Raw genomic sequence first — 16947 nt, 5'->3', positions numbered from 1 at the left:
CAAATTTCAGGTGGTAGCTAAACATTGTTGCCCGAGATATTTTCCTCTTCCAAAATAGCTATGGCAGAACCTTGACTGTCCAAAGAAATTCTATAATTGTTATCATGATACCCCACTCTTCCTTTAGAAAGCTCAAGAGCACATGGCTCCCAGTGATCTCTCAGCTGAGCACTAATCACATCAATACTGCTTAACAAATCTATTGCATTTGGTACCCCAGTGCATTCAAGGGACCTGAAAATGGGAAGCTTCTAGTTGAACCCTAAGTTTGCATCCTGTTTTATTTCCACCAGATACAACTCCTTAATCTAATGTATGACCCTGAAAGGGAAATGTTCAGTCAGATATTATTTTCCTAAGGAGGGAGCAAATTAAGCAGATCCAGACAACTGAATTGCATACACAGATTCACAGACACAAAACGGAAATAAATTAAGGAAACTGGAGGACCTGGGCTGCTGGATCTTTGCAGAGCCATTTATAGCAGATGGAAAATTACCCAGATGCTTCTCGGCAAATAATCTATGAGATGCTGAAAACAGCTCAAGAAATTCTTGCAACAATAACATAAAACAGGCCATTTCTGCTATCAGCACAGAGAGCCGACCCAACATTGCTGCTTGAATTAAATTTTGTTCTATTTTCCTGGCTTGCCTAATAAATTGGTCACAAAGCAAACTACAGGACAAGGTCATGGAAAAAAAGTCACCGGGGGGCGGGGGGAGAATGCCATAACTCATTAGTATATTTCTCTGCATTCGCAAATACAGTTCTGGTCATATCTCATACACTAAGCAAGTTTGCCTTGAATTATCACAGCAGAGCATGTAAGAGCAAGGGAAAACAGAACTGGATAGACAGAGCTGCACATTTCCAAAGATCCCAACAAAAGCCCAAAGCCAGACACTGAGGACGTACCTGCATTACAAACTTATTTCTCTTTTTATCAGCTTAAGTGACATGGCTCTCCCCAAAAACCCTGGGATTTGCAGGTTAACTGTCATGGCTCTCCCAAATGATCCTGGGATTTACAGAATACATTCTATTTTAAGTCTAAGGTCTTGCTTTTAGTGTATAAATTATTACTATGATTATTATATAAAGCTTTGGAGATGTCAGAGATTGAACCTGGGACCTTCTGCAGGCAAAACAGTTACTGTACCACCGAGTCATGACCCTTTCCTATTTGGACAACTGACTGTAGACCAGTAGATGTGACAGAGGACTGGACAATATGAGAACTGGGAAAATAAGCAGGAGAAGCCATGAAGGAGCTAAGGCTGCCTTATATTCTGCTTCCGTTGGGGATATAGAAGGAAACATACAGTGTCTGGAGTAATAAGTAGCAATCATGGAATTGGGTCATGGTTTCTTCAGTGGGTACCTATGATTTCAGACCTAAGAACACAATTCCAGGCATTTTGAAAATTAACAAAGGGTTCACGGGCTTTGAAGCAATCAATATCCGTTCTTGGTGTGCAAAACAGCTCCATTACAATCAATGAAAGTTTTACCATTCACCTCAGTAAATGTTAGATTGCTGCCTTAGGTTATTGCTCTTTTGATTTCAGGCTAATTTACATGGGTCTTTTCACAGACCGATCTAAACCATGTTTATTCAGAAGTAATTTCAATGGGCTTAATGTCCAAGGACTGTGGCTTTGGAATGTCAACTAGAATTACAGTGAACTACACCACTTTCCTCAGCTATGGATTGTCTGCAAACAAATTTAAGTACGGTTTCCTTTGGTGTTCCACCAACAGTTAATTCATTTATAGTGCAATCCTATATGTGTTCTACTGTTTAAATTGTGGGAGATCATGCACTCTAGGGGACCCCAGGAAATGTTAATGAGTGCCTTATAGCTGCCCACTGTGGCTGCCAGGTAAGCCCATAACTTGATGAATTGGTATAGCAGGGAATTTGGGGTGGAGGATACTTTGCCAAGAGCTCTTCAGTCCTGGACAGCATCTTTCTGCTCTATCTTTATTCATTTCAGGTTTTATGACTCCCACCAAACTTCAGAATATCAGCTTCAGAAGTCTGGCTTCAGGGAGAGAGGGGCTTGTGAGCTGCTGGCTTGACTGATAGGATAGACCTTCCTGTTATAAAGCCTCCCCATTGGTTCCATCAACTGGGGTGGGGAATGTTTGGCCTTTCAGATGTTGCTGAACTGCAACTGCCATCACCCCAGCAAGCATGCCCAACGCCTGCAGTTGCAGAGCCAGGGCCGTCTTAAGCATATCTGGCGCCCTGGCGCAGTGGTGCGAAGATCCCTCCGGCGCTCCCCCGTCCCGTTTCCCAGCGCTCATTGCGCGGCTGCTGCAGGCGCAGCAGCGTGGCGCCCCCCCTGGTGGCCCTGCGCCACCCAGACTTGTTGTAGGGCCGGCCCTGTGCAGAGCTGCATTTCAGCAGCATCTGGAGGGCCAAAATTTATCCCCACCTGCTTAAATTGCAAAGTTTGGTGGGTCTTTCCCTCAAGTACTAAAGCAATGATCTTACCTTCACTTTCGATTTTGTCGTTAAGTAATTCAAGGGCCATTAAATCAACGTGGGCCCCCACTTTCCCTCTCTTCTGAACTGCAAAGGGGGAGGCACACCCGAGGGCGGTCAAGGGCACAGGGCTACAATGCTGTGATGGACTGCCATGATTCCAGCTTTTGCTTGAAGGGTTCAAGCACTGTAAATCAGCAGCTGTGCCTCTGAAAAGAAGAAGCCTGCAGATTAAAAACCAGGCAGCGCATTTAGGCAGGGTGTTAATGCTCATCTTCTGACCTGATCTGTAAGAGCATCCCACCACCGCCCCAAGCAAGACATAAGATTCTCTTAATGGCCAATCCTGACAGATATTGATTGAAGTGAGAATGCTTTTTCTAATTGAAAAATTAAAACTTACAGCTTTCAATAATTATTTTTTTTTTGGTGGGGGTGTATTCTAGCAATGGAAAAGAAACCCAATGGCTGTATCCACCCTGCCCTGTGTGTGCTCCAACTACAAAGAGTCTTCACTATGCATTTCAATTAAGGCAGCATTTCTGAACGCAGCCGCCTTCATTCATGCTGGCTACCCTCTGTATTAGAATGTGGGCAGAAAGCGATGCAGACTGGGGAGGAATTACTAGGTTGGACTGACTCAATTAATGCAGTTTTTAAACATGTGGAGCTTAAAAAGGTAAAGGACCCCTGACAGTTAAGTCCAGTCGCAGACGGCTCTGGGGTTGCAGCGCTCATCTTGCTTTACAGCCAATTTCTATTAAGGCTGGGAAAGGGATGTGTTTGAGTCACATTTTAATACAAACTTACCTAATTTGTATTTCCCAAACCAATATATTAAGCAAATTGGGCTAACCTTTGAAATCTGCACAACTCCAGATCCTTTGACATAGTTCTCCAGTCCAAAATCTTGTGCAATAAAGCTGCATATTAGGAGGGAGTGCACAGTACTGCTTATATTAGTGGAACGAATGTACAGAAATGCCTTATATTAGGGGAAATTGCTGCAAGCATTCTTAGATGACATGAATGATTTCATTTCAGATCTGGCCGTGGAACTGAATTGGCCTTGATCGCTTTGATGGATCACCTTTGAAGAGGGGCGGGCCAGGAAAAAGCTGGACCAGAAAAGCTGGGCCATAGTAGTTCATGCACTGGTTACTTCAATGATAGATTAGCTTAGTTGGATAGAGCATGGTGTTGATAACACCAAGGTTGCACGTTCGATCCCCATATGGGACAGTTGCATATTTCTGCATTGTAGGGGGTGGGACTTGATGATCCTCAGGGTCTCTTCCAACTCCACAAGTCTATGATTTTATGGTTCTGTGAGTCTATGCTATATGTGGAGCTTCCCTTCCTCTTGATCCAGAAGCTGCTGTTGCTGGTGGAGTGAGACCCTATTAGCACATAACACTTCTGCTCAGACACCTGCACCAATTGCCAATCTGCTACAAGTTCAAGATGTTACTATTAGTTTATAATACCTTTAATAGCCTGGGGTCAGTTTACTTGCGATATTGCCTTACCCAATGTGACCCCTTCAATCTGCAGGAGTGGCACTATTACAGGTGCTGTGTAATACTGATTCTGCATTTGTAAGAGATGATCTTTTAGTGTAGCAGCACACAAACTTTGGAACTCTCAGCTTATTGACATCAGGCCTTCAATGTATCCTTTTTTGCACCTGTTAACAGCATATTTGTTTAGGCAAGCCAATTGGAACGTATATACTATTGATACATGTTTTAAATTGGTCTTTAGTTTATCATTTATTTCAATTATTTTTGAATGTTTTAAATAGTTGTCGAGACTGACTGTTTTTCCTCCTGATAATTTAATTCTTTTATTCTTTTTGTAAACCACTTTGAGTTTTTATTACAATCAAGTGGTATATCAATCTTATGAAATGAAATAAGGTTGGGGTCTGATCTCACAGAGGATGTACAGCTGGGATAAAATGAGCAAAGAGGTGCAATCATAGGCCACTGCAGGGGGTGGGTTGTGTTGCTCAGTGACAGAACATTTGCTTTGCAAGCAAAAGGTCTCGGGTTCTATCCCAACATCACCAGGTAAGGCTTGGAGAGATTCCTCTCTAAAATCCCGGAGAGTTGTTGGCAGTCCATGTAGGCAATACTGAGGTCAATGGAGCAATGGTGTGACTCAGTAGAGAACCACTTCCTATGAAGCGAGGAAGACTCTTCATGTAATAGTTTCCACTAACCAGCCACATCTTAGACTGGATAAACTTAGGGTTATTTTCAATTGTGCTCACAAGTGGCTGAGCCATTTTGCAACTCTCAACAAAAAAAGAGCAACTTCTGATCTGTGAGCATAATCCCTCCTAAATTGCCTGAACTTTATCCTAAACTCTCCTTGACATTTGTAAGAGCCATGGGAACGCATTCCAAAGAACACGGCAAATGAATGAAATGTACAAAGCACAGAAGCATTGGCAAGGAGCTTCCCATTTATGACCATAAAAGAGGGACTGCTTACTGGCTGCTGCGGAGAAGCAGCAATTGCGGCCCGGCACAAACATGACGGGCAGACGTCTGGTTTTGGCGCAGGCCAGAGGAGGGCATCAACACCACCCCCCCCTTGCACCAGCTGTGCTAGGCTGCCAAGGCTCACCCATATTTTCAGCCATTTGTGGGTGAGCTGGGGTGTGTGTGTGGCCTAAATAAGCCAGCAGTCAGTGTTAGATTTGGTCAGGCATAGGCAAACTCCAGATGTTTTGGGACTACAACTCCCATCACCCCTAGCTAACAGGACCAGTGGTCAGGGATGATGGGAGTTGTAGTCCCAAAACATCTGGAGGACCAAGTTTGCTTATGCCTGGATTTGGTAGAATGAAGGCAACCCAGAAGAGGCCTCTGATATGGCGAAGATGGAAGATGGAGTCTTGGGCCTTGAATCATCCAAGGAGCATGATGGCAACAGAGATGGTGGCGGAGGTGTGTAGAGCCTCTGAAGCAGCTGGAGATTAGCAGTGGTGGCAGCAGTGGTGTGCTGGGCATTGCAGGTGGCTGAAATGTTCATAAGACGTGACAGTGGAAGTCTGATGACCACCGAAGTGGTGGTGCATCCAAGTACTGGGGGTCTGGATTTGCCCCTCCTCCCTCCCCCTTTTGCTGTAGTGCTAAACCAAAGGCACTTTTCGGTGCCAAGAGTTGAAACAAAGGCACTTTTCGGTGCCATCAACCTCACTGGGGAGGAATTGGGGTCCACAGGGCAGCTGCAGCATCTACAGCAGGTCACAAGCTGTGGGATAGTTGATACTGGATGCGCACCCAATGCCTGCGCAAAAACCGGTGCAAAGTTGTGGCCTGTTTTATCCTAAAAAATGGTTGGACTGTGTCCATGGCAACTTCACCCTGCCTGGCCCCAGTGCCCGCAGCTTCACTGCTGCTGGACCCACAACAAGACCCCTCTATAAAACACCATACAGAGCCGGGAGAAAGGTATCCTTGTTGAAGCTTATTTTCCCTGTTGCATAAACAAAACTTCTTTGTGTCTGGATTTTCATGAGCCATGCCATTGTTTATTCCGCAAATGTGTTATGTGTTCGGTGAGGATTAGCTTCTTTGAAAAGGAGAAATGCAGAAGTGAATACAGGTGCATTTTCTAAATAACAGCAAGTCAACAGAACCTTTTGTACGTATTAGTGCTCCTTCAACCTGCCAGCTGTTTTACAGAGATCAAGGGACTGTGTTGTTTTCCTATCAATGGAACTGGCCTCCATCCAGCTAAAAATAGTCACAACTAATCCCCATTGAAATCAACACAGTTTACAGAAGTCAAGACCCTTTGCTTGCAGTAGGACTGTTCTTAGTAAGATACCATGCTTCCTTCTTTATTCAACTGAATTTTTTATGGGTATACTGGAACATGAAACAAAATGTTGCAGTGTGGACTATTCCTGTGCAGAGTGCTAACCAGCCATGTCCTGTTACAGGAAACTCCATTCCAGATAGCTCAGTCAGGCAAATGATTCCTGCATTGCAGAATGAGCCTTGTGGTCCCTTCCCACTCTACAGTTCTATGATTCTATGATTTCTTCTCATCCTAGTTTTCTATTTCTATTTCCCCCTCCAACAGTCAGCATTCCATGTCCACTAAAGATGTTCAGTCCTCAAATCTTCCATTCTTGGGCAAGGTGATTGAGCGGGTGGTTGCAGAACAACTCTAGGCACATCTGGAAGAAGCAGACCGTTTGGATCCCTTCAGGCCTCATCATGGGACTGAAACTGCTTTGGTCGCACTGGTCGATGATCTCTGGCGGACTAGGGACAAAAGTGAGAGTTGTTTCCTAGTTCTGCTGGATCTCTCAGCGACTTTTGACACCATCAACCATAACATCCTTCTGGACCGTCTAGAGGGGTTGGGAGCTGGGGGCACTGTCATACAGTGGTTCCTCTTCTTCCTCCTGGGCCATGTTCAGAAAGTGGGGGGGGTGAGTGTTCAGACCCCTGGGCTCTCACTTGTGGGGTGCCTCAGGGTTCTGTCCTCTCCCCCATGCTCTTTAACATCTACATGCAGCCGCTGGGAGAGATCATCAGGGGGTTTGGGCTGGGTGTTCATCAGTATGCGGATGATACCCAGCTCTACCTCTCTTTCAAATCAGAACCAGTGAAAGCGGTGAAGGTCCTGTGTGAGTGTCTGGAAGCGGTTGGAGGATAGATGGCGGCTAACAGATTGAGGTTGAATCCTGACAAAACAGAAGTACTGTTTTGGGGGGACAGGAAGCAGGCAGGTGTAGAGGACTCCCTGGTCCTGAATGAGGTAACTGTGCCCCTGAAGGACCAGGTGCGCAGCCTGGGAGTCATTTTGGACTCACATCTATCCATGGGGGCACAGGTCAATTCTGTGTCCAGGGCAGCTGTTTATCAGCTCCATCTGGTACGCAGGCTGAGACCCTACCTGCCCACAGACTGTCTCGCCAGAGTGGTGCATGCTCTAGTTATCTCCCGCTTGGACTACTATAATAGGCTCTACATGGGGCTACCTTTGAAGGTGACCCGGAAACTACAACTAATCCAGAGTGGCAGCTAGACTGGTGACTGGGAGCGGCTGCCGAGACCACATAACATCGGTCTTGAAAGACCTACATTGGTTCCCAGTATGTTTCTGAGCACAATTGAAAGTGTTGGTGCTGACTTTTAAAGGCCTAAACAGCCTCGGTCCAGTATACCTGAAGGAGCATCTCCACCCCTATCATTCTGCCTGGACACTGAGGTCCAGCGCTGAGTTCCGTCTGGCGGTTCCCTCACTGCAAGAAGTGAAGTTACAGGGAACCAGGCAGAGGACCTTCTTGGTAGTGGCGCCCGCCCTGTGGAACACCCTCCCACCAGATGTCCATTTTAGAAGACATCTGAAGGCAACCCTGTTCAGGGAAGCTTTTAATATCTGAAGGACTATTGTATTTTAATATTTTGTTGGAAGCTGCCCAGAGTGGCTGGGGAAACCCAGCCATATGGGTGGGGTATAAATAACATAGTAGTAGTAGTAATAGTAGTAGTAGTAATTTGTTTTTGAGTTTTCCCCCACCCCCTGCTTAGTGTTTCTTTCAAGATCTTTGAACTTCTGGAAAATCTCAGCCTATCTTCTTCTTGTGCCTGGATGGGACTTCTGGGGCTGCATACATATATGTTCTTTAACTCACTGCGGCTCTCCCCTTCCACTCAATAACCCTTTCAGTTTCATTGGATGTGTAGCTAATTTTATTTTGATAATGTGTTGAAAACGTCTGAAGCTACAGGTCTGTGCACACTTGGGAGTGAGTGCTCTTGAATTTTACTTGAGTTCTTCTAAGAAGACATATGCCATATTGCACTGTGTAAATTTACTGCAGTGATCTTTTAGAGTATGGTTCAATGCTGTTCCAGCAGCCACATGCTTGCTCCTTTTCTTTACCCTGTTGCCATTTGTGCCCATAAACAGTGCCTATGCTTTGAGCCTGTGAGACCAGACAGGGCAGCAGGTGAAAATGATAACCTTTTAGCACAGGTTATCTATCATCACTGTAGACTGAGCTACAGATCAGGATCTTTGGCTTAAATTAGCCTTTGGCTAATTAAACAATCTATGGCCTTTTAACTGTGACAGGGGGGTTATTGTATTTGTTTGATATTGTGGTATGTATTTTTTGTGTTTTTATATTATAAGATGTCCTGTGATCTTCAGATGAAGGGTGGTATAATTTTTTTTAATATAAATAGTGATGATGATGATAGGAAAATGTGCACAGTAAATAAGAAGACATCTAATGACTAAACCTACAGCTTATTGTCAACCTAATTGCAGCTAGAATGTCCATTGCTCAACATTGGAAATCAATAAATTCAATATAAACATTGCAGAATGAGTTACAATGTATGGGATATAGCATTGCTTACAAAATGGACCTATTTCTCAACAATATCAATATCATCCTCAAAATGATAAATGTATAGAGAAATGGTCCATGTTTGATCATTTTTAAAATAAGAAATATCAGGAAAATATCCAACCATATGTTTTATTTCCTAGGTTAAAACTGAATATCTAAAGCAGAAATGGGGAACCTGTAGCCTTCCAGATGTTGTTGGACTTCAACTCCCATCAGCTCTGGCAGTGCCCAATGGAAGGAATACTGGGAGCTGGATTTCATTCAGGTGTTGAAGTTCACAGTTTCCCCACCCCAATATGAATTTTATTAAAATGCTGGCTAAAGTGATATCAGATCAATTAAGTGATCACTGTAAGGCCAAAACTGCCTGTATTGTTTTTCTCTCCTTTCATTCGTTGTTGTTGTTGTTGTTGTTGTGAACAGCTATGCTAATTTATTGATCTAAATAGATGAATACCTTACATTTTAAGAAACCCAACCATCAAATGCAATGATCTCCCATAGAAGTGAAAGGCATCCTTCATTTCTGTAATAGACTCCAGTGGACTCCAGTCATTGGCTACCTTGGTGTCAGGGATGGAAGCAGGCTTTGCCCCATCTCAATGGTGTCTTCATCTGCAGTGGTGCCATTGGCCCATGAGAGCCATGTTAGATCACTATTAGGCATTCCTACTCTGTATTTGTGGGACCCAGGTGGCGCTGTGGGTTAAACCACAGAGCCTAGGGCTTGCTGATCAGAAGGTCGGCGGTTCGAATCCCTGCAACGGGGTGAGCTCCCATTGCTTGGTCACAGCTCCTGCCCACCTAGCAGTTCGAAAGCACATCAAAGTGCAAGTAGATAAATAGGGACCACTCTGGCGGGAAGGTAAACAGTGTTTCCGTGCGCTGCTGCTCTGATTCACCAGAAGCAGCTTTGTCATGCTGGCCACATGACCTGGAAGCTATCTGTGGACAAACGCCGGCTCCCTCGGCCTATAGAGCGAGATGAGTGCCGCAACCCCAGAGTCGGACACAACTGGACCTGATGGTCAGGGGGCCCTTTACCTTTACCTTTACTCTGTATTTGTATTGTATTGTTGAAATATACTCGGAGTCGAGAGTGAATTTCATGCTCTTTATTCAGCTCATATTCATCAAGGAGAAGAAGAGAAGACGAATGGCTCTTTTCCCAAAACCATCTGCTTATATACATTATTTACACAATGGGCCTTGCGTGATTGGCTACTTCAGGGCTACACCTGTGGGCCAATTATATTGTGGATTGACTTCTGCCTGCAGCCTGATTGGCTGCTCCTACAGGCCAATCAGGTAGCAGATTCACTTCTGCCAGCCGCCTGATTGGCTGCTCCAGCAGGCCAATCAGGTTGCGGATTCACTTCCACCTGGAGTTGGATTGGGTAGCTCCCGCTGATTCTGAATCCTATTGTTCTAGGATTCAGCTCAGTACATAACAATTGTATAGATTGTTGTTATCTTTGATGTTAATGGAATCTCACATATTTTATTGGAATTGCTTTGCTTACTGTATAGAAATCACTCTGGGGTTAAACAAGGGGAAATGGTCTATTTTCAAAAAATAAATACTTGCATAATAATAATAATTTATTATTTATACCCCGCCCATCTGGCCGGGTCCCCCCGCCACTCTGGGTGGCTTCCAACACACATTAAAATACATTAAAATATCACAGATTAAAAACTTCCCTAAACAGGGCTGCCTTTAGGTATTTTCTAAATGTCAGGTAGTTGTTTATCTCTCTGACCTCTGATGGGAGGGCGTTTCACAGGGCGGGTGCCACTACCGAGAAGGCCCTCTGCCTGGTTCCCTGTAGCTTTGCTTCTCGCAGTGAGGGAACTGCCAGAAGGCCCTCGGCGCTGGACCTCAGTGTCCGGGCTGAACAATGGGGGTGGAGACGCTCCTTCAGGTATACAGGACCAAGGCCATTTAGGGCTTTAAAGGTCAGCATCAACACTTTGAATTGTGCTCGGAAATGTACTGGGAGCCAATGTAGATCTCTCAGGATGGGTGTTATGATGTCCCGGCGGCCGCTCCCAGTCACCAGTCTAGCTGCCGCATTCTGGATTAATTGCAGTTTCCGGGTCATACATTTCTCTTATAGATATGACTATATCTCTGGATAAAATGAACACATGCCATCATAATGACGAGCACATCAACAGTTGCTATGGAAAGCCTACAATTTTACACAGATGTCTGGGAGGTTTAATGCATCATAAGAGGGACATTACATTAATCATAGTGATAACATCCCTTATCGTTTAATAATTTGAATTGACAAAATGTCATCATCACTTGTAACTATGATCAGATGATAAATTGTGGTGTCCTTTGTCACATCATCACCCAACAATTGGATTGAAGCTAGGAAATGAAAAAGCTTGCTCTTAGTTGACTGCCACTTAAAATGAATATCTCCATGGACTTGAGGCCCTATTGCAGTAATACTGCCAGTCTCAATCAGAACCATAAGTTTGCAGCAACACCATGCTCCCGGGGTTTATTTTTTAAAAAATTATTTCATATTTATATACTGCTTGGTTACAATAAAATCTCATGGGAGCTTTCCCAAAAAGATTAAAACAAGAAAATTACCAATAAAAAGCCGTTTAAAACAAGCATTACAAACGTTTTAAAAATTAAAATCAATGATGGGCTAAATGGCGGATTTTAAAAAAATGTCTTGGTAGGCTTGCCTAAACAAAAATGGTTTTAGCAAGCATTTTTTACAAAGAGTACTTGCCTGATGCCAAGAGACAGGGAGTTGCTAAAATGGGTTGTGAACCTCCAAATCACATGCAACATCCCTAGGTAAGAGATGTGTGGAACCCCTTAGTTTTATTAAAAGTATAAAACCTCCCCTTTCCATTTCTCCCCAAGCAGGAATCTTCAAATTCACTTTGAAGTTTCAGTTTAGGTGACATTTAGTGCCTGCTGCTGCTGCTGCTTTGCTAATCAAGTGAAGAAAGGAACGTTTTCCATAGTACGAAGAACTGAAGGGGAGAATTAACCATTGCCCATATCCCCAGAGTAAGGTACAAAAAATAATTATCATGCAGAAAGCAGAGTGTACTTAAATTTCTATGCCCGCCTGCCTTCCTAGCCATAGGCCAAAGCTATCTGCTTTCAATCTGGATTGCTTAGCTAACCTTAATGAAGTGCTCCTGTGTTAAGCTCCACAAAGTACTCATTGATCCCTTGTTTTCATTCCTCTCTTTTGTAAAAGCTGCACTTTTCCTTGTTGCCCTCGTTGCTATTTTCAGCACACTGTCGCAAACCAAACCTTCAAGATAAGGAAGTTTCCAGCCAGTTTTGTTATTGCACTGCTAACTGAGCAATTGTTGCTTTAAAAAAAAAAGTCATTAATTTTCAGAGAGCTCCTTGCTGCCCTTACCTCCCCACATACTGATTAAGAATGTAAATTCCTTCCCACCTCTTCCTGCTAACAAATGAGCAGGTCACTCCCATTTCATATTGATTCAACTTCCTCTTCCATTGTCTTCAGTGACCGATCATCATGCAGTTTGGGTCGCTGCTTTGCTTCTTTCAGTACCCATGACAAAAAGTCCTCAGCAATCAGAATTGCTTTCTTCAAAGGTCATCTCATATATAGCTTTACTATATATGAAAACCACTGCTGCATTTGTATAGCCACTGATATGTATTTTTAGATACTTTCATCTTCATCTAGCTATGGGCGTATTGCCAGAATGAAAATCTGAAGAAAAAGTATATCCTTTAAACGGTATGGCTGCTACAGAACTGCCTGTTACCTGTACCATCATACTTAAACCAGATGCACCAGTGGCTGTTTCCGTGGCCCCATTTTCTGGCAGGGAGAAATTGAGGTGCCCCAGGAGCAAAACATAAAGCATGGCAGCAGTAGGAAAACCATGACCATCCTGCTTAAATAGTGGGACTTGGGGGGCACTTGAAATCTTCTCTTGGAGAGACAAGGCTTTCCTTCCAGCTCATCATAATATTTGAAGGGGGTGGAATTTGTTGCAATAAAATTTTGAACCCCCCCCCCAAAAAAACCTATATCCTCTATCATGCTTGAAACAAAATATAATTTAAAAAATCCTTCCAGTAGCACCTTAGAGACCAACTAAGTTTGTCATTGGTATGAGCTTCAGTGTGCATGCACACGAAAGCTCATACCAATGACAAACTTAGTTGGTCTCTAAGGTGCTACTAGATGGAATTTTATTATTATTATTTTTTTACTACGTCAGACCGACACAGCTACCTACCTGTATCATGCTTGAGTTAGGCAAGGGATGTAACTCAATGGCAGAGTATAGGTTTTCCATGCAGAAGGTCTTCTGTTCAACCCTTGGCATGTCTAGGTAGGGCTAGAAAAAGGTATTGCCAAAAACCATAGAGAACCACCAGCAGCCTGGGTAGACCGGGGCCATAAACCTTTTCTGGCCCAAGGGCCACATTGCTTCTTGGCAACCCTTTGAGAGCCACTTGCCAACACAGATATTTCATTTGTTTTGTGAGTGTTTTTTAGTGATCTTCTGGAAAAGTTTAATTCTTTTTGTGGGAGAAACAGAATAGCAATGGCTAATTTTTGTTGAATTTAAAACGATAAATTATATCACAAAAATGAACAGGCTGCATTGTCAAATTCATTTCCAGTGCACTTATGATTAGTGATTAATCTGACCTGCAGTTTCCCTAAGTAATGAAGGTCCTCATTCATAGCTGTATATTAATGGGAAAACAGTTCTCCAGAACTTAATTACGGGATGTGATAGATCTCGTACCAATAATTACACTTTGGTTTCTCACCGTGGCAAAACATACAACAAGCCTGCATACATTATTTTCTGAAAGGGTATGTTTCCTGTCCTGATAAATGACTTTCCTGTAGCAGTTGTAGTCAATAAGAGCACAGCAACTAGCAGAGATGCTCATTAACACAAGCTAATGATTGATATGCTCGCTCTCCGGTGGTAAGTCTGCCCCTAGTAATCCATTCCTAGAAAGTAGTAGTCACACAACGGGACTTAGCCTTAAGTAAATTACCCCTGAGATCATCGCTCATGGGATAATGAGGTCCTATAATTTGACATTATTAAAGTCACTATCAATGCAAAGTAGGAGCTACTTCCCAACGTTACCTTAGCAGCACATAAGCTCCTGACGTGTGTGCAGTTGCCAACACACCCTAGAAGACTCGAGAGACAGAGTAATGGTGAAATGGTCATATTTATTCAAATATAACAGCACAAGATCTGCCGAACAATATCCAAATGATGTAAGTATGGGCAGGTGGGTTTGAATTAATTCAGGAAGCATATAAACAACTAGGCACGTAAACAACTGCATTCTGTGGCTCCTCAGCCCAGGGATCTGAAGAAAACTCTTCCTCCTTGCTAAGCGAGTCTTGGGCATGTGAACCCAACATGGCACTCAGGTCCCACAGTCCTGCATTCACCAAGCTGTGCATGCCAGGTCTAAAGGGTAACCCCACGGACCATCCCTCCCACACTGAAGGCTCAAGATTGCCCTTAAACCCTATAATGCCTCATTTAAGTTCTTCAGTTCCATTACCTGCCTGCACAAACATACCATATAAGTACACATATCAAGAGCAAATCAAAGAACTCTACTGTGAGGAGGAGGCAAAAAAGAGAAGCCCCAGGGGCCAACCGGGCTCACTCAAAATTTCCTACCCAGCCCCCTGAAAGGACCACTAGCAAAAAACAAACTAACTAACCAGCCACTGTGCATGGAAGATGGGTGCTGTGAAAGAGGTGGAGAGGATGCAGGCAGACTTCAATAACAGCCTGATGAATCCCCTCCTAAGGGGCACTCCTGCCCATGTGATCCACGAGAGCCCCTCCCCATGGAAGAGACCGATTCATGTCTTCTCTCAAGTGTGCATACACTGAACTCCACGGGACTTACTTCTGAGTAGTCATATATTAAGTATCGCTTTAAATGTATGAGAAAGCAAAGCCACGAATGCACACAATAATAGTTGGCCTAGAGTTCATTAGGTAGGTAAGCGCTGGGGTATTATAGCACAGAAGCAACTAGCACACTAGTCTTCAACTGGTGGGTCAGGACCAACTAGTGGGTCACAGCCTGATCCAAGGTGGGTCGCAACATGAGCACTACCACCATGCAAATAAATGATAAAAGATGAAGGATTGGGTCCCCAACTGTATGCTTCTGTTAAAATTAGGCCCTGGGTCTGAAAAGCTTGAAGATACCTGATCTAGATAAGACTGCATCAAACAGACAGTGTCTCCAATTAAGTAGCCACTAAGTATTTTTCATTCATTCATATTTACAACCACATAAAACCAGTTTTTAAGAGAAAAGAGTCTGAAAGTTGGACAAAGAGAAATAATACTGGAGAAATAAGCACGAGAAGGATTTGGACAGGCTAATAATGGGAGAAGTTCAGCAGGGTGTTAGAAATCTGAAAATTGTTAAGAGCCGAAGTGGCCTTAGGCCATGGCTATGAGAGACCTGTGATCTTTGGAAAAGAGCAGAAATGGCTGAGATCATGGGATGAAATAATGGCAAAAAAAGAGCAAGTCGTGAGGCTCACATCTGTTTTGGGTTTTTTAAAAGAACAATAACCATTTTGAGTCTGGGTATTTGAATTTTACTGCACAGATACCGGTACCAAGAAGAAGAAAAACAAGTATACAACCAACCTATATGTAATAGTACCACTAGAGACCACAGAGTGTAGAAAATATTGGTAGTATAGCAAAATATCTACTTCACTTTAGAGAGCAGTATACAGTACAGTGTTCCTATGTTTTAAATTGCTGCTTTAGGGTGAAACTGGATGTAAAATCTGTAGAGCAGTGGGGCTGAAAATACCTTAGCTGCCTTTATTCCAAATGTGCCTTTCTTATACCCTGGAGGGAACTCTTGAGCAGGGGTCTCCAAATTAAGGCCCGGGGGCCAGATGCGGCCCAATCGCCTTCTCAATCCGGGCCGTGGATGGCCCGGCGAATCAGCATGTTTTTACATGAGTAGAATGTGTCTGGGTTATTTGTGGGGCATAGGAATTCATTCATATTTTTTTTCAAAATATAGTCCTTCCCCCAACAAGGTCTGAGGGACAGTGGACCGGCCCCCTGCTGAAAAATGTGCTGACCCCTGCTCTTGAGGAACCCATTTTGCAGCTTCCCAGTCTGCTCATTCTAAATGGGAACGAATCTTGCTGTGTTATGGCAAGGCCCTTGAGAATTTATTTAGAATTTCAGTGGATTGCAGGGTTTTGAGCATGGAACAACAACAACAACAACAATAACAACAACAACAACACATTAAGAACACCGCAATACAGGGCTGCCTTCAGATGTCTACAGAAGGTCATATAATTGTTTATTTCTTTGACATCTGACAGGAGGGCATTCCACTACTGAGAAGGCCCTCTGCCCATTTCCCTGTAACTTCACTTCTCACAATGAGGGAACTACCAGAAGGCCCTTAGCTAAAGCTGCTAAGGAGAATGTTTGGGAAAAATGTGGGAGAGATTTGCAGCACAGCACAAATTTGAAGATAGCTCTGTATTACTAAATGAAAAAAGAGTCAGACATAAACGGAGGGAGCACTGAGACTGATGGCAAATACTTCTGACAAACTAGCTGAAATGAAAAATCTTAGTGACTTGGAGCAGGATTATTGTCTCCCATTTGCCTTTCAGAAAGACAGGCGTTTAGGTTATCGCATTATGGACATGCTAGCACAGGAAATCCTACGGTGCAATCAAAGTCGGACTGGATTCACTGTTCAATATAAATGTTGCAAAATTCATCAAGCTTGAGCTCAGGTGGGTTTTCGTGAACACTGATGCTTACTGAGAGGGCCAAGTTGAAGAGACCCGAAATGGTATAAAGAGAAAGATTGAGTGGATAAAAAGATTAGAGAGATCAGAATGACAAGTGGAAAGATCAAGGCTTCCAACAGCACATTAACCACAGTCTTGAAGATCCAAAAGCAACAGACAGTCCAGGGTCAAGACAGTCAAATGGAAAGGAATGCATGAAGGGAGATGAGAAGAAT

This window comes from Zootoca vivipara, chromosome 5 (genome assembly GCF_965207765.1).
Source record: "Zootoca vivipara chromosome 5, rZooViv2.hap1.1, whole genome shotgun sequence".
Taxonomy (NCBI): Eukaryota; Metazoa; Chordata; class Lepidosauria; order Squamata; family Lacertidae; genus Zootoca; species Zootoca vivipara.
Note: the sequence above shows the minus strand (reverse complement) of the source record.